This window comes from Canis lupus, chromosome 6 (assembly GCF_011100685.1).
Source record: "Canis lupus familiaris isolate Mischka breed German Shepherd chromosome 6, alternate assembly UU_Cfam_GSD_1.0, whole genome shotgun sequence".
In the NCBI taxonomy this organism is placed as follows: domain Eukaryota; kingdom Metazoa; phylum Chordata; class Mammalia; order Carnivora; family Canidae; genus Canis; species Canis lupus.
Window position 1 is genome coordinate 2,102,431 of NC_049227.1, and position 18,100 is coordinate 2,120,530.

The 18,100-nt window shown below is 50.0% G+C and overlaps 1 protein-coding gene across 3 annotated transcripts in view; it reads right to left on the minus strand.

Moving 5' to 3' along the window:
* Positions 1 to 18,100, minus strand: part of GALNT17 (polypeptide N-acetylgalactosaminyltransferase 17) — a 436,312-nt gene that overhangs the window by 55,038 nt on the left and 363,174 nt on the right. Inside the window, exon 1 of one of the 3 annotated variants that reach the window (XM_038539026.1) lies at positions 9,887 to 9,910. The exons of the other annotated variants lie outside the window; for them this stretch is intronic. The gene's annotated coding sequence lies outside the window, so the exon portion shown is untranslated. Of the gene's footprint in view, positions 1 to 9,886; positions 9,911 to 18,100 lie in introns of those variants that run through there. 3 annotated transcript variants of the gene reach the window in all.

An 18,100-nucleotide genomic window follows, 5' to 3' on the forward strand; every position in this document is an offset into this window, starting at 1 on the left:
TAAGCACCACAGTGGCAAGAACCTCTAAATACCTGGATTCTATTGCCAGTGGATGCAAGTCATTTCTCTTAATACAAGATGAGAAATTAAAATGAAGCTTGGTAAAATGACATGTGGTTCAGAGGAGGAAAGAAATGCATACCTACTAAAAGCCGCTTGATTTATTGAGCATGGAAGGTGTTGGGAGGGCTTTCTCCTTTTCTTTTAATTTTTGTGGTTGTTGCTTATGTGTTTGAAAGAATAATATTGGTGGAGGGGACAAGTAAGATCAGGTCTATGCCTTTACCAGTTTAAAATTTAGCTCAGCCTCGCTACCCAGCTTAATAGTATGTTACTGTCAGAGAGGACTCAGGGGTCTGTGTCAGGAAAAATGCCCAAGGCAACTTCAGTGATGCACTTTTAGGTCATCCTGCCCATGTCCTGCCCCAACTTCTTTGCCTTCCCCTCCTTCTCTACCACTTAGGATTTCCCCGTGTGGGCTTTCCCTCCTTCCTGTTTCTCTCCTCCCATTTCTGCTCTGTTCACAGACTTCCTCCTATGGACGGTCCCTCCTTTTGCAAGAGCAGCTCCAACTAAGTAGGTATTAAGCATTTATCCCTCTATTCCCAGCCTGATGCTTTCAACTTGTAATAATTTACCTTCTTTGGTCATTCAATTCAATACCATCTACATGTTTACTAAGACCAGAGCTCAGAGCTAAATGCTACCAGGGATCTAAAGATAATTTAGATGTACATCTAATGCACAGTCTTTGCTCTTTTCTCAGAGCTTAAAATTAGAATTCTAGGAAAGTGTTGAAGATTGCTTTAGAACCTTGGTGTGGAAGTAGCCAGAAGGGGGGTGGGGTGCGAACTCTACATTAATTCCCCTCTCTGTACATCCATGTTCTACTATCATTTAGCCTGCAATTTTGTCTAGGATAAAAGAGGAGCTGGTAAGGTGCAATTAGAGGTAAACTATGCTTCTCCATAGGAGGAGAATGAATTATATTCAATTGTGTCTTTAATATCAAGAGTGTTTAACCAGAGCTTTGAGATCAAGTACAGTGATCTGGAAGGAGATTGAAATGTCCACATGCTTTGGAGAGCATCCTATAATGATGGTTCAAAAGGTCCTTGAAGGGTATCATTGCTCTTTCTAGAGCTCCTTCACTGAAACCAACCAACCAAAGGCTAAATGAAAGCCCTTGCCAATTACCACTCCCAGAAATCTATAGAAGGAGACAGTGTGTTCAGGGTTGCCTACCATTTGGGATCAGGATAAGGAAGAGGTCAGGACTGTCCAACCCACCATACCTTCACTAGATGCAACAGCCCATCTACCCATTAGCTGTCATATGATAAGGACCTCCCATTTATTATAACGTAGTCAGGAGGGGTATGTGCTATTGGAGGGATAGGTAGGAAATAATGACCCAATGACCTCAGGGGGAGCAAGGGTCACTGATGCTGCGGCAGGGGACACACCTCACCACTGTAGCACCATGAGTCCCTCTGTGAGCATGTGGCTTTTGCCCAAGGCACAAATCTGTGATTGGATGTGGGCTCTGTGGTGGCTGGCCCTGCCCTGCCTGGCTGGACAGACTCTCGTCCTCCTTGTCCTCCCTCAGCTGGTCAGGCCTGAGCATTTACTGGGGTGCACCTGCTATAGAGTGGTGTCTGGTGTTCACAGAGGCATGGAGAGTAAGGACAGCCACTTAGGAGGAACTCAGATGAACCCTGAGTGCCATCAGAAGTCCATGGTGACCCGAGGTTGGTGCTCCTGAGACCATGATCACAGACACCTCCTGGAAGGTGCAGATAGGGCAGTGCTGGGGCTGTGAGGCTGTGGGGTCCCAGGGCCTGGCAGGAGGCCAGCTTGCTGTCAACAGGATGAAAGAAGCCATCACTCACATTCTTCCTCTCCATTTCCCATAGGAGCAGGATGAATGGGGCCTGTTCAACTTCCAACCTGTCTCTCCATCCTTGTCACCATTTACAAATAGCAGCTGTGGGTGTTCCTAGAGGGAGGGCATCCCAAACACTTTGACCTTACTGGTAGGGGTTTGTGAAGAAGTGTAGTCTGGGCATAGGAAGGTGTCTATCCTCTCTGCTTCTCCTGCAGTCAAGATGAGGAGTACAACCAACTTCCCTCCCCTGTGAACTGGGAGCCATATTAATAAATGAACACACACTCAAGTTCCCAGGCTTGGCAAAGAAAAAGAGAGAGCTACAACTGTAAATTAAATTTAAACGGAAAATGAATCCACCTCCCACTCCACTTGGAAGATAAAGACATTGAGTCCCTTACAGGCAGCCAATTAGTTAGTGAGAGGCTCCTGGCTGAGGCTGCTGGTGTTCTGAGAGCAGCCCTGGTCCTGCCTTCCTGAGCTGGGTCACCCACTGCCTCCTCCAAGGCTGGAGGCTCGTCAGAGTCCTTCCATAGATTCCATATAAGTCTTTTCTTTTTGCATAAACTGCTAGGAGCAACAAATCATTTTTAAAATGCTGGACTAAGGGGATCCCTGGGTGGCTCAGTGGTTCGGCGCCTGCCTTTGGCCCGGGGCGTGATCCTGGAGTCCCAGGATTGAGTCCCGCGTTGGGCTCCGGGTGTGGAGCCTGCTTCTCCCTCTGCCTGTCTCTCTCTCTCTCTCTCTCTCTCTCTCTCTCTCTCTCTGTGTCTTTCAAGAATAAATAAATAAAATCTTTAAAAAAAATAAAATGAAATGTTGGACTAACAAGTGGGTTAGAAGTCTCAGATGTCAGGGAAAGTGAGGTTTCGGAAGCTGATGATGAGCTGTGAGTCAGGAAAGGATGGAGCCTTGGGCCCCAGTAACTCACGGACAAAACGGCTGACCCAGTCGTTACTGATAATCAGTGGGAATGTGGGGAGTGGCCTTAGAGATGAGGAAGCTGCCAGCACAGTAGAGTCTGAAGACCAGAAATTACACATCTTCACACCATCCAGTGCTCTTGGGTATGTTGGGCAATTTATTGCCGAGGAAAGATAAACATGGATCTGGTTCATTTGGGTCTCGGCACAAAGTGAAACCCAATGATTAGATGCTCAGTGCTCCTGGGCCTGTAGCCTGGTGGCTTGCAGCCTTGATGAGTTACAACATTGACAGATCACACAATCTTTCCAATTTTTCTATGGAAATGTTCGGACCTGGAACAGGAATGTATCCCAACAACTGGAGGGGACTCTCATGTACTGAGAAATTGATGGATCTCATTCCTCTTTACTCAATCCAACTTCTACTGTGGTCCCTGGCAAGAGCAGGGAGTCATGCGATGCTCTGCTTGAACCCATAACCATCCTCTGACCAACCTCACCCAAACATGACATCACCCAGGGGAAAGACGTGCACCACCCCGACCAGTGTCTGCTCTGGTGCCCGCCCACACTCGGAGACCAAGCAACAAGGGCACCACCATCTCCTGGGCATGCACATGTCTGTCTAGACTCCCCCGAAGCTTGGTGTGCTAGGTTCTTACCAGTGTGTGTGAGCCTGGGGAGGCATGTCACCCAAAGCCTGACATAATTGCTCCTCCCTCTCTCCCACTGCACAGGGGAGCTTGAAGTCACCTGCTGAAGGTACAAGAGCCACATGTGAGCCAAGGTCCCCAAGCAATGAGGCTCGCCAGGAAGGCTACCTGCTGACCCTGAAATCTCAAGGAAGCCGCTGAGATTTGGAGGTTTGCTTTGTTTCAGGGGCCAAAGTTACTTGCTCCAGATACTCCCTATCCCCTATTTTGACTTGTAAGTGTGTAGAATTTTAAAATGTATACAGGAATCCCATGCTTTGAATGGATTAGATGTCCTGAAGCTGGCAGCCTTATAGAGGGCCTTTCCAATCTGGTAATTTTATGTTTCTCTCCCAGAAAACAATCTATTCCTCAGCTTTCGAGGATGCTGGATATTGTACATGGATATTGAAAATGTCACTGATTCGCCCTCTTCCATTCTACTCTCTGTTCTGCTTGGGGCCAGTTTCACATTCTGGAAATTGCTAGAATAATAGCCAGCAGGGCCGCTGATAAAGGGAAAGGTGCTTTTAAATTTTTAAACAGTTCTTTCTGGTGCTGCTTTGTTCTTGCTCTCCTAACACTGTGTCCGGCATATCTGCTAGGCCCGGGGTCTATTTGAACAATTCTAAAATGTCATCTCCTACCTGCTGACTTCTGCTGCTGCAAGCCACGAGCAGCCCGGCTCCCACAGAGCCTGGGAGGTGGAATGTGTGCGCGCACTACCCATTCACAGAAGGCTCGGTCACAAAGAAAGGCGACCTGACTCAAATATGTCTATCCACCCTCTGGCTCGGAGAGAACACAGGGCTGACGTATTCTCTTGAATGCACATCCCCTCCCACTTTTTCCTTTTGTAAAAATGTGGGGTGGGGGGTGAGGTTGGGTTTTGATACTTTTTAGATAGAGTGCCACTGAATAGCACTGATCCCGAAACCTTAAAGAGACATCAGCTCAGGTGTCCTTAGAGGCCACCCCAGCCCTTTGTCCTGGAGAATTTGAAGCTCGACCCATCCCACAATTGAAGCTCTTCATGTCTGACATTCCCAACTGATGCCATGGGCCTTGCATTTTCTTGGCACCGCTGGGTCCTATGAGGAGTACTCACGGAGCATAAAGAAGTCATGTCTGTTAGGCGCTGAACTTTAATCCACTCCACCTCATTTGTATATTGAGATCCTAACCCCCAGTGCCTTAGAATGTGACTGTACTTGGAGAGAAGGTCTTTAAAGAGGGCATTAAGGTTTAATGAAGCCATGAGGGTGGTCCTAATCCAATATGAGTGGTGCTGGTATAACAGGAGGAGATTAGGACACAGACACATGCCCAGTGAAAACTATGTGGGGACACAGAGAAAAGATGGTGTCAACAAGCCAAGGAGAGAGGTGTCAGGAGACACCAACTCCGACTTCTAGCCTCCGGAAGTCTGAGGAAACAAATCTCTGGTGTGAAGCCCACCCTGGCTGTGGTGCTTCTTTACAGCAGCCCGAATTGCACTCAAACAGTATCCCTCCTACACTTTCCCTGGATTTATGAGAGGGCATTGCCCCAGGCATGGACCGGCCCATAGAAGGTTCTGGAGAATCTAGAAGAAAGTCCATAAAAGAAAACTTTCCTTCAAAGCGTTTCATCTCGAAAGACTTGAAGCATTCAGCTGCCTACGAAACTATAGCACCTTGTTATTAGTTTGAAGGCCCACTTTGGGTTTAAATCCTCTCTCAGAAACAGAAGAGATCTGTTCGAAGTCCCTTCATATAGAGGAAAGCTAGCTCTGGCCCGCAGACAGGAGGGGGTTTCTTTGGCAAAATGAGATATTTGGTTTTCATACACACAGAGACGGGCCTGCCAGGGGTGACACGGGACTCTCACAACCATGCATCAGCAGACAGCCCCGGACTCCTGGGGACATGCCAGCCCCATCCCATAAGGGCAGGGACAGCTGATGCTGGTAGGACCCCATCTAACTCAGCAGCCCCTGTAACTGCCAGGAGAAATGACCCACAAAGCTTCAGAAGCCAGGTCTTGCTGTCATTCTGTAATTGCTGCTTCCCTTGGCAGCCTCAGGGTTGCCAGCCTGCAAACAAGAATGTCATCAGCATCACCAAAAACAGACAGCCGATGTGAGACCTGTCAGCCTCCCTGCCAAGTGCTCCATGTTCATGTCATTTTCTTCCTTTCTCACAATGAGTCTGTGCCATAGATGAGGAAACTGAGGCTCAGAGAGGCTGACGACCATGCCCCAGGCACACACTTCTGAAGTAAGGGGCCCAAAATGCAAACTGGGGACAAATGTTTTCCCACCACACATACTTCCAGAATCTTCTTTAAGAAGACCCTGTCTCTCTGTGATTGCACCTCTCGCTAGTGCCAACAACCTCAAATTCTGAGGTGCTGATGATCGGGATTCAGATGCTTTACTAAATCAGAGGTTTCAGAATAACAGCCCTCTGATCTGGGCTGGCTGTGTCCTCATCATCTGGGAAGCTTCTGAAAGGCACACATGTCCAGGCCCCAGGCTCTGAGCCATGCTGATTTAGCTTTGGGGAGGACCTGGCCTCTGCATTTTAATGGGCCTAGAGAATCCACTTGTCTGGAGCTGTGTAGAGATCCTAAAACCTTTGTGCCATGGACACCTGTGCAGTCTGGTAAAGCTTCTCAGAATAAAAATGCCTCAATACAGCAAGATCCACAGAAATATGAAGGAAACCAGTTATGTTGAAATAGCATATTCAAGTTTTTAAAAAGCCATGAGATAGTAATCTATATGCTTCTTTAACACATTAAGTAACAGGGTCTAGTGTGGGTTTAACCACGATCACTGAACACAGACAGGATGACACCTACGTATTTCAAGACGTCCACAGAAACTGGCAGGCAATATGCACAGGTCTGTGGTTAGCACTAGAGACAAAAGCCCAGGTATGGCTGAGAGTGGATAGAACCATGGCCCCCATTCATCATTGAGAGCGTCACTAGTGCCAGGTGGAGATTAGTGGTACTAATTACAGGTACTTTAGGGGCACTTGGGTGGCTTAGCTGATTGAGCATCTGACTCTTGATTTTGGCTCAGGTCATGATCGAGCCCCACATTGGATTCCACACTCAGCACAGAGTCTGCTTGAGATTCTCTCTCTCTCCTCTCCCTTGTTCACACGCTGTGTCTCTCCCTCTCTCAAATAAATAAATAAATAAATCTTTATTTTATTTTTTTAAATAAAACAAACCCTATGTGTTTAATATTCCTGACCAAATTTATACACCTGTCCATTTTATCATAAAACTCCTTGGAGATGTGTGGCCCCCAGGCTAAACACTCTTGTTTTGGGGCTCTGGCCAGCTACAAAATTTGAAATACTTAGAATATGAACATCAAGAGCTCTCTCTCCACAAACACAGGTTTTTTAAGAAGCAAAATGAAGCCGAAGAGGTGCTTGATTTTCATTGGCAATGCGAGTTCTGCATGGATATTCTGATCTTTTCTTCCTTGCCAAGGGACTGTATTAAATGATCGATATAAAAATTAACGATCACTAGTGGAATAGCAACCACAAGAAATCACATTCGTGCAAATCTCACAGGGGAAAATGTTGCATGATTTATCTTGTTGTCAGAGTTCTTGTATTCTAAGATGAAAGTTATTTTTTTTCCTCCCACTCTTGCTTTGTTTTGCACTTATCCTAATTTTCTAAATAACATGGTTTCCAGATTGCGAGAAATGATTAGCCTTATTCAGAGCAAATGGTGCCGGAGATATGTTCATGGAAAGGGCTGCGTTCTTCCCGTAATCAGCCACACTCTCCTTCGCCTTGTCAGAGCGCGTCCCCCTCTGATGAGATTACCTGGAGGTTCAACTGGATAAAGCAATAAGGAAGAGCTCCACGTTGCAACCAGGAACAATGCTTTACGAGCACCAGAAAGTTTGCTGCACGTAGCTCTTCAGCAGATACTGGGGATAATAGGATTTTGTGCATGCTCACAAAGCATTTAATAGCTTAAAGCATCTCTCGCTTGCCACTTTCAGTTGTGCCCTGCAGTCTAGTATTTCTGGGCTGCTCACAATTACTCATCTCCATGGCAGAGGTAACGGGCAGCTCACTGACACCTGCCACAGCGAGCCGAGCGGCCCCACAGACCTCCCCCTGCGATCACTCTGCGTCAGAGCCTGTGGTGTGGGAGCCGACACCAGCCAGCAGAGGAGGGTGGACAGCTGCCGGTGGGGACACCAGAGGGCGTCTCCAGGACACCTGTGGGCACAGCCCGGGTGAGGCGGGTGGAGGAAGAGGGGAGGTGTTCTCCCAGATGTGTGCACGGAGATGGCAGTGCGGTCACCGAGACAGGGCTCCATCCTCACGGTCTCAGCAAACCGTCCTTGTCATTCAGGCCCACCCAGCCGTGTTTTCTGTGGGCTCCTTTGAAAGCAAGGTTCTCCTCTCCCACAAGTGTCATGGGCCTTGGTGCCCAGCATCCAGACTTCGGGGCCTCACCATACCCTGACGTCAGGTACCAAACCCAGAATATCAAAAGGTCTGTTTCACCATTCCCATCTCTTCCCGTGGCCTGAGCCTACACTTTCAGAGTCACCTCCTCCACTATCCCCATTAGATGTCACCGCATGTTCTCCCTCCTGTCCATCCTAACCTCAGGGACTGCCCACCCTGTGCCCGTACCAGGGCCTCCTTCTCCTGTCCTCTCCGAGCATCCGATCCCCACTCACCTTCTGAGGCCCAAGGACCCTCCCTAAAGGCGCTGTCCTCCCCCTCCAAGGGAGGGACGGCCCCCTTTCTTCATTTGATAACACTCTGCATTTGTGCCACTATTTCACAGATGGAGCAGATGGTCTAAAATGCAGGCTGTGCACGGGGACACTGTGTGTGATTCCAGTTCGTGAGCTGCATACGGAACCAGTGCTGAGGAATGTCCCAACCTCCCTGTCTCGGTGGCCTTCCCCCTCCGCAGCAATCTGTTCCACAGTTACACCCTGGCTGCATTCAGAGTGACCCACTCTGACCCCAGGCTTTTTTTCTTCTCTTCCGGTTCTCTCACTCACTTTCTCCCACTAAACTTGTTCAGAAAGGAGGGCCTCAGGCCACTCGATGCCTGGAATAATGACATAACAGTAACAAAGTAATGGCAGCTAACACTTAACTGTGTTTTAGGCTCTTTACATTTACTAACTCATTACTAACCCCATCACATCATAATGCTATGAGGTATGTGCTATTATGCTCCTTGTTTTAGAAACAAAGAAATCGAGGCAAAGAGAGTTTAAGCGAATTTCCCAAAGACACCCAGTGTCCTAACTGTGTTTTCTTAGATTCCATATCTATTTGGTGTCCACTGATCACAGAGCCAAGCCAACGGCCAGGGTTGTTTATATCTCCCCTGCGAACTAGAGCCTTGCGCTGAACCTCATCATTCTCTAACTCCCACACCAGGCCCCACCCCCCAGGGCCGGGTACCAGGCAACTAGAGATAGTCCCCTGCCCCAGGGGGACTGAGTCATTCAGGCTAGGGACTCCTAAGCTGTGTGTTCTGCCTTGTCCTCCAGGGAAACCCAGTCGCCTGCCTCTCTGCCTCCTGAGCAAACCTGGGGCTTCCCCCTGTGGCCTCGTGTGGCGCGGAAAGCCTCTCATTTTGGTGGAACTGTGAATAACTTAGACTTTTTTTCTCAACTGCATTGACCTCTCCGTGTCACCGTGGGGCCACCTTTATAAATTAAGACCCAGGTACGAATTGCCGCGCTCAGAAATAGCTGGGCTGGGGTCTGAACCCTGGCAGTCTGCATACGCTGTGCCTTCTCCTTGGGCTATCCCTGGCTCTTCCTTTCCTCTTCAGCTCACAGCCCCCTCTCTGTCCCTCTCTGCCCTCTCTTTGTCCCCTCTCTGTCTCTCTTGTTCCCCTCTTGTTCTCTCTGCACCACAGCCTTTCTTTTGCATTCTCTTGGCAAAACCACCGTCATAGATTTGACAACACTCTGTGTTTTTTGGACCAACACCCAACCACTAAATACTATTGGAGGAAAATCATATAAGCACTGGTTGTCACCATAAACGGATGTGCCTGACCCTCAAGAGGGACCTGGGATTCTGCTGGAGGAGCCGAGTCTCCCTGGAAGCTACCTCTTTGGTCCTGACTGCTGCAATTTTGAGCTTCCCTATTTGCTCTAAAACCTCCCCTCACTTTCAGCGATGACATCGCCTGCACTTCCCCAGTAAACAGAAGCCGCCAGGTGGGAAGCCACTCCGCCCTCTGTCACCAAATTAGTTCGCCTCCTCCCTTCCTCCCGTTGTGGGGGGAATGCAGCCTTCGTGTGTACACTGGCCCCTCCAGTCTTGATCACCTGGCCAGGCTTTATTCCGCTGGCTTTATCTGTCACCTACCTGCAGTCTCCTTCCCCCTCTGCTGGCTTTTTTCCAGTCAGCGTGAAATACGACCAAGTCTCTATGTCCCCAAAGATAATACAAAGCAAATACAATACCAAAACCCTACAGTCGGACCTGGGGGAGCTGTCTACACTCGCTGCCTTTACTCCTCTGTGACCTCACGCCTGAGCGCAGTGCAGTCCAGCCGTTGTCTCAGCTCAACTCCTGAAATCACTGTCTCCATTGTGACAGAGGACGCTCTGGGCTGAATCCAAGGGTAGTCCTAACTCCTTACCTGGCTGCGGTGTCATCTATTGAGCACCTGCTATGTGTCAGGCACCAGGGGAAAAAGCACACAGGTCCCTGCCCTGTGAAGCTGACACTTCAGCAAGGGCAGAGAGACACTAAATGATACATATGATAAGTCAGTAAATTATGTAGCACGTTGGGAAGTGGTAAGTCTACGGAGAAAGAAGGAAAGCGGGGTGGAGGACTCAGCAGAGCTGGGTTGTGGGCAGGCGGAGGGAGAGGCTGGAGCACAAAGGCGATGAGAGATATCTGTGGGGGGAGCACTGCAGACACTCAGGGGAGAGCTAGAACAGGGGTCCTATGGCAGAAGCTCAAGGAAGAGCGAGGAGGTCAATGAGGCTGAAGGAGAGAAGATGAGCGAGAGCATAGTAGGTGGTAGTCGGTTCCCGGAGGGTCTGGAGGGGATGGAAAGGTCTTCAGCTTGTACTTCGAGTGAAATGGGGAGCCACCGAAGGTTCGGGAGCAGAGGGGTGCCATGAGCTGACTTAAGTACTAAGTGCATCATTCTGACTGTTGTGTTAGGATGGACTGGGGGTGGGCGGGGCAGAGGTAGGGTGCCCAGGGAGGAGGCTCCAGCAGTGATCCCGAAAGGAGATGTCCTAGCCCAGAAGGGAGCAGGGAGCTGGTAAGAGGTGGCTGGCTTCTCGGAACTGTCTCCTTCCTCGGCTGCTCTGGGACCACTCTCCCTTGGTTCTTTCTGCCATGCTGCCTGCCCTTCTCATCCTCCCTGGAGGGCATCTCCCCTGGACTCTGTGTTGCGGCTCCCTTGGGGCCCTCTCACCAGCTCTCTGTGGTCAGTGGCCGTCTGCACGCTGCTGATGCCAAGTCCCCAGCTCAAATTTCTCTGCTGAGCTTCTGACCTATAGACCTGACGGTCTGCTCATCCCTCTGCCCAGATGGGCCACAAATTTCAGAAATGCATCCCAAAGTCACCATAAATGTGCTCATCCCACCACAGTGAATGGCACCCAGGGACTCACCCAGGGATCCAAAGAAGACACTTATCACCAGGATCTGGTGATCTTCCCTCTGAAACAGCTTCTGAAGCACCTGCTTCTTTCTATCCCTGCCGCCACTTCCCTGATCCCCCACGTTCCTGGAGGGACAGTGGGGCCTCCTAGGTGGTCTCACTGTGTCTCTGTCACCCCACACCTCTGCCAGGATGCACTTTGTAATGTGCACATCATGCCTCGGCGCCCCCATCTTCCATCTGTTCCGTGGCTCCATATTGCCCTTAGGAGAAGGTCTCAATTGTATCCACAAGGCCTTGGAGAGCGAGTCTCTGTGGGTCTGTTCCAACCCCAGGACAGGTGTGTCGGCACCTACCACAACCCCCTCTGTCCCACGTGCCCTGCCATCTGCAACCCCATGTGGCCACAACACCCGTCACTCACCCTCCATCTCTCCCACTCATCCCTGGACCCTATCTCAATGTCACTTTCTCTAGAAGCTTCCCTAACCCTCGATCTGGGCTGCCTGCCCCACACATGCATCGTCCACTTCTCTGGCCGCGGCATCTCTATTCTGCTTGCTGTTCACTCGTTTGTGTCTGCATCACACCGTCAAGTCACCGAGGGCTGGCGCCCACCTCTCTGATCCCTTGTCAGAATCCCAGCACAGAGTGATGTCTCAGGCATCACAGCCATTTGCCCATTAACAAAATACTAACTGGTGGGATCCAGATTCTCAGGGAATCTGGTCTCTGAATATAAAAGTGGCTCCTAGAGTCAATGCTATGATCTGTGGGACCAGCACTGACAAGTGCCTTGGGATGTCCTTTATATGACCTGTACAATCATCCAAAACATGATCATCCCACCTCCAAAGTGCAAGGCCCCCAGACTCAGCATTTTATAGGTTATTTCACTTAGTTCCCACAATTCTGTAAGATTAGCTTTATAATATTTACTTTAAAATGAAAAACCAAACCTGTTAGAAGTTAAGTAACTTTTGCTTCATAGTGAATGACTGGCAGGACTTTGGATCTGGGTGTCCCCATGAGCCTCCATGAGGTAGTCCCCAAACCAGGGGGAAAATAATAATCCCTGTTTTTTCTAATAATGATCTGTTGTCCTCTTACCCGAGTTGCTTAGTCTCCTTCTTGAACACATTTAATCTCTGGCTTGTACAGCTCTAAGTTCCATGGTCTACAAACCGCTACGTAAGGAAATACGCTCTCTGATTTGTCTTCTATTTCCTTAAGTTAATGCCTACAGGAGGGCAGATGCACGGTGTGTGGGCCTTGCGAGGCCTCCTAGGGCCTGGTGCCAACTGCCCCTCCAGTCCTGGTCTCCTGAGGGGGGTTCTAAGTGGGAACGGAGGTCTCTATCAGCAGCTCCTTCAGTGGTTTGCCTCTAGGCCTCCCCACCTTTGGCCCATCTCACAGAAAGTGACCCAAACTGGGCTCCAGAAAGAGCCAGGCTGGCCAGTGAGCTTCAGATCCTGGGAGCTGTAGCCTCAGGGCAGAGGGCAGGCCTGCACCTCACCTCACCTCCCACTCCAGGGACGGCAGCCGGGCTGCCACACAGGGCAGGACACAGACCCTGTGGAAACAGCACTGGAGGGAGAAAACAGAATTCAATGAAGCAACGCTACTCATCCACCATATGTGCTGGAGGCCTGAAGAGGACGGAGCCTGGCCACCTTGGCCTAATTCTTTGCTAGGTGTATTCAGAAGGTGCTTCCAGAGAAAGCATGGAGAGGGAATGCCCCAGAATCAAAGACATCTGCAAATGATCCCATGGCCTAGAAAATGTAAGAAGGTGCCAAGGGGTTTGGTTACAGGACAACCAAAGGGGCCAGGGGTCTGAGGTGGGTGGCAGAAAACGTAGGCGCCAGCGCCTAGGCACTCAGGGAACACCCACCTGTCCTGACTGCCCCGTCCCAGGGCTCACCTGCCCCAGGAAGCTGGTCTTCACTCCAGTCCTCTGTTAAAATGTGCTCCCTGGAGGGGTAGGGGGTGGGGGGTGGTAGGCTACTCCTAAGGACACAACCCCAGGGGAACGAGGGCAGGGTGGTCCCCAGACATGTGCAGGGAGGGAAGCGGGCTCCAGTGTGAGGCTGGTGCCCCCTCTCAGTGGGGACTGGGCCCGACGCACAAGCTTTCCCCTCCTTGGTCTCTGGCTCGCCCAGGGCTGCTGCCCTCACAGTTCCTGACGCAGCTGAGCTTATGCTGCCAAAGGAAAGTAAAGACGGGCTTCTCTTCGGTCCCCACCTGCAAGTGCCAATTGCGCCCTGGAGTTGCCATCCGCGGGCTTGTGTCTCGCACGACTCGCTTCCTCTCTGGTATTTCCAGGCGAGCGATTAATGAGCAACCAGAAACAGGACTTCAAGAACAAATTCATCCAACAAATGCTGGGAGAAACCTCTCAGGGCCTTCGGCGGGCAATGAGGCATGTTAGATGAAGATTAGCAGAGAGAACAGCCGATCTCCCGAAATAAATAATAACGAGGTGGCGCCCGCCCGCAGCCTCCGGCCTCTCCCGGCCCGTTCGGCACCAACACTCCGCGCTGGTCGGGAGCTCGGCTCCGGCTTCGGAGGGGTTCCGGGGGGCCCCCGGTCAGCCGACTGGAGGGGCATCCCGGCCCTTAGGACCAACCGTCCGGCCTCAGTCTGCCCCTTTGTAAGGTGTCGGAGTGGGCGGGCCATGATTTTTAAGGCCTCTTCCACAATTTACTGAGGCAAACCTCCCAGCTGGCCCTAGATCCGCCCAGTCCAGAGCAGAGGCGCAGGCCAGGCACTCCATCCACAACATGTAAGGGATGCCTTAAAAACTCAGAAGTAGAGCTAAAAAATATTTTGATGCAGCATTTTAAAAATGGAAAACAATGCAAAAAAATCCATGTAGAGCTCCTATGTAACGTGTACACGCGTGTGCACAATTCACCTTGCACGCCTACCCCCAGCGCCAGCTCCAGAGAGCTTGTCCATCTACCTGACTGCAGCGCCTTTGGCATCCCCATCGCTCCTCGTGTGCCATGCACCCCCCCTCTGCTGGATTTCCGCATCCAGCAGGGTGCCAGGTGCTCTCCTCACGCCTGGTCCCCCGCACACAGAGACTCACGGACCCACCCAGTGTGGGTAACGGTGCTGTGCTTCCAGCGTTGGCCACAGTGAGCACTGTCTTGCCCTCAGCCTGCATGAGGCCTCCTCCTGGCGCACTCCCACCCTCTCAGAACACCTGGCACTATCTCCCCTCCCCTAGGGCTGGGGCTGGATCTCGTTCAATATTCGAACTCCATACATATCAGTGTAATGAATGAACAAACTTGGGGTGGCTCCCAATGCCCACTGCATCTCTGCAGGGGGGCCCTCAGGGGATCAATTCTTGGGATAGGACCTCACATCCCCCAAGCAGCCTGATTGGGGTGGGGGGAAGCATAGCTGGACAGAGGCCCCTCCTCATCTAAAGTCGTAACAGTCCTTGTTGGAAGGGCATCTGTAAGGTATCTGAAGAAAGGGCTCAGGACCCCTGTTCTACTTCTTTCCATCCTTAGGCTAAACATCTCCAGATCCTTTAATAGATCCCTATATGACACACCTCCTGGACCCCCACAGATGGTGTCAAAGTCTTAGGCTGGCGGCTGGTTCATTTTCCTCTTCCCTAAAGTCTGCCATCAGCTTCAAGCATCTGCACACTTGCCCATGTGAGTTGAAGCCACCTGGTGATCTCTCACCTTGGATTATTCCCACCTTACCTGCCTAACCAGGCCCTTGATGCTGCTCTTGCCCCACAGTAGTAGAATCCCCATAGCGCAATGAAGGATCCTTTTAGAATGTAAACCGACCTTACTCAGGGTACACAGCAAAACTCTAACAATGGATTATGGGCTTCCTTTTATGACCTGCCATCTCTTGTGGCTCACACCCTTGCTCATGCCACTCCAGCCATGCTGACCTCCTACTGCTGCTCAACTGGGCCAAGCATGTTCTTGCCACAGGACCTTTATACTTGCTGTTCCTTCAGCATAGAATATTCTTCCCCTAGAAACCCACACGACTTGTCCCTTGACTTTATTCGGGTCTACTATTTAAATACTTCTTATCCCCCCATAATTCCCTGTCTACATTATTCAAAACTGTCTCTCCCCCACCCCCCAATCTCTGTCCCTATACTCCATATTATATATGTGCTTATTGTCTGCTCCATGAGGGCAGGAACTATGTCTGTTTTGTTCACTGCTGCATTCCCAGTGCCAGAACGGGGCCTGGCACAGGGCATGGTGCTCAATGAGTACCTGTTGTATAAAGAATCAGAGGACCTATAGCTGAGCCTCTTGTCTCAGCACTCACACCTAGTATTTTGGGTTTGAACCCAGCAGTGTGGCCCATAGCAGATTTACTTCCTTTCTTTACATCCAAAATGGCACCTCTCCTCTGAGTCCTCAATCCCAACTTCCATGATTTCTGGATTGCACTGGAAGATCCAAACATTTCATCCTTACCATTTTCAACTCTTGCTGAGTTGAGTCCCTGGCCTGCCTTTTCAGCAATGCCCCAGTATTTTTAGAAGAGTACTGCTTGTGTGTTTGTGAGGGCCAATTATCCCAGCTGCCTCTCTGGGTACATTTCCACTTGCTCGTTCATTTTTTTTTTATCTGTACCAACACTGATGAAATTGCCCACTAAGTGTGTGCCAATCCGAAAACCATAATGACATCCCAGTCCTGAGTGGCCTTTGCTGCCATAGCCTATCCAGGGGAAGCTTACAAGACGTGCACAAAAGGGATCCAAATGCAGAGTTGGTCTGACAGGGAGAGGGTCAGGAAAAGGAAACTCAGATTGCCCCTGAGGGGGGGTGCAGAGGGTGCTGCTAGCATGTTGGGAGAACACCAAGCTCTTCGTCCTCACAAGATGCCTTGGGTTTACCCTCTGCTCCTCTGGCCTGGAAGCTCTGCCAAGGGAAGTGTTTGCCTTTAACCCCGGATTTCTGGAACCTAGTCAAATCTCTGGATGGTGACTGTCCCTTGTGAATCTGCCAGGCCTGATAGGACTGTGGTCAGCACAGAGTTGGGATCTCGACACAGGAACTGGAATGAATGAGCTTACCTCCAAAGGAAGGTTCAGAGGGATAGTTCCACTCACTGGCTGCCTCCGGCTCTGAATATGGAAACTTTGATGGGCTTATGGGATGGCAAAACCATCCCCCCAGATTGTTCATACTATGTCTTGAGTTTGTTCTGTCTTCGGGGCAGGGGTCCATGGGTATCATCGGAACCTCAGAGTGGCTACCTGGGTAGAGCATGGTGTTAAATGCAGCCTCCAGAGCTATGGGTCCAGTTCTCACCTGGGACGGTATGCTCTGCCTTCCTGCCTGGCCCCACCTCCTCTTCAGGCCCCCCTCCTGCGAGAGCCATACCTCTAGGGCCCATGAGCTTCCTACGTGGTGCCTTTGTCCAGGCTGTACCTTCTGCTAAAACACTCTTCTTCCTTCCCCACCTGCCCACTCCTGCTGGTGCTTCTAGAACCTTCAGGGATGCCCTCCCTGACGCCTGTCCAGGGCACCTCTGCTTCTCTCCCACCCCAGCATCACCAGATCAGGGCTACCCAAAGTGTGGCCCACACTGCCTGTCCATGAATTGTCTGTAAAACAAGGTATGGAAATTGTGAGTAAGCTTCAAAAGCATTCACAAAAATTCAACTGAGTAATTTTATGTTGGTTGAACCTGATAATAAGAAGTTGGGCCTTGTGTTTGCTTCTTTTTTTCTTCATTTTATTTTTGTAGCCATTCATTTTTACTGCATTTTGTGAAAGTATCAGTTTGTGATCGACTGAGAGTGTTTCTCAACTTTCTTTTCATTACTGCCCCCCTGTGGAGCAATGGTAGGTCATCTTCCTTCCCCTGCCAGCCACCCACTCTGCTCCCACCATGAAATTTTAATACCACAGACATTCTGTAGATCTGTTTGCATGCTGTATATATGTTTGTGATTTATACATAAAAAGAGCAACACTCTTTTGCATCCTCCTCCAAGAACCAATTTTCACCCTGTTGGGGACCATGTCACTCTCAGCAAGAACACATGCCACAGATGGTTTGAGAAGCACCACTGTGGTCCTGGGTGAAGCAGGTGCCGGCCCCAGGGGGGATCTGGAAATCTGTGTGTGTGTGTGTGTGTGTGTGTGTGTCGGGGGGGTTCTTGTCAGCTAGTCATTGTGCTGAAGTATTGAAATATATATATTCTTGCAAATCACCTTTTGTCTCCCTTGTACATTATAGTGAAAGTATCCACCGAGTTGTGTACCTATGGATTTTGGTTATGTTCCCTTATCTACAAACTACCTGTTGGGTCTTGTGATTCTTTGGCAGATGAGGAAGAAGCCAAGGTCATGGATCTGGTTGGTCATGTTCAATATTCTTGCTCCTGTGTCATTTACCCTGTGATCCTCTTCATCACCTGGACATCTCAGGGCAGCCACAGGGAGCCCTGCAGACCATCTGGAATGTGCAGCAAGTTGCTCTGCAGAAAACACCAGTCTGAGAAATGCTCCTCTCTGATACACATGCAGCACACTCAGCAATGTAAAGAGCTGGGGGCCATGTCCACTTAGTAGCGAAGCCCACTTCCTTCCTTCTTCTTCTTCTTCTTTTTTTTTTTTAAAGTTCTATTTTTTTAAGTAAGCTCTACACCCAACATGGGGCTTGAACTCCCAACCCCGACATCAAGAGTTGCATGTTCCACCAACAGAGCCAGCCAGGTACCCCAGAAGCCCACTTACTTATATTTCAGTCAGAATCTTTGAACTCTATTACTCTTACTTACACGCAACCACTTTAGTTGCAGGACCCCTATGACGAGCCATGGAACTAGCATTCTAAGGAAATATTTTGGAAAAAATAGAGCCCAGGGTTTTGTTAATTCATGTTCCTTTTCCCCAAGGCCACAACTCATTGGAAGTCAGTCAGTAAAAATCAGAATGT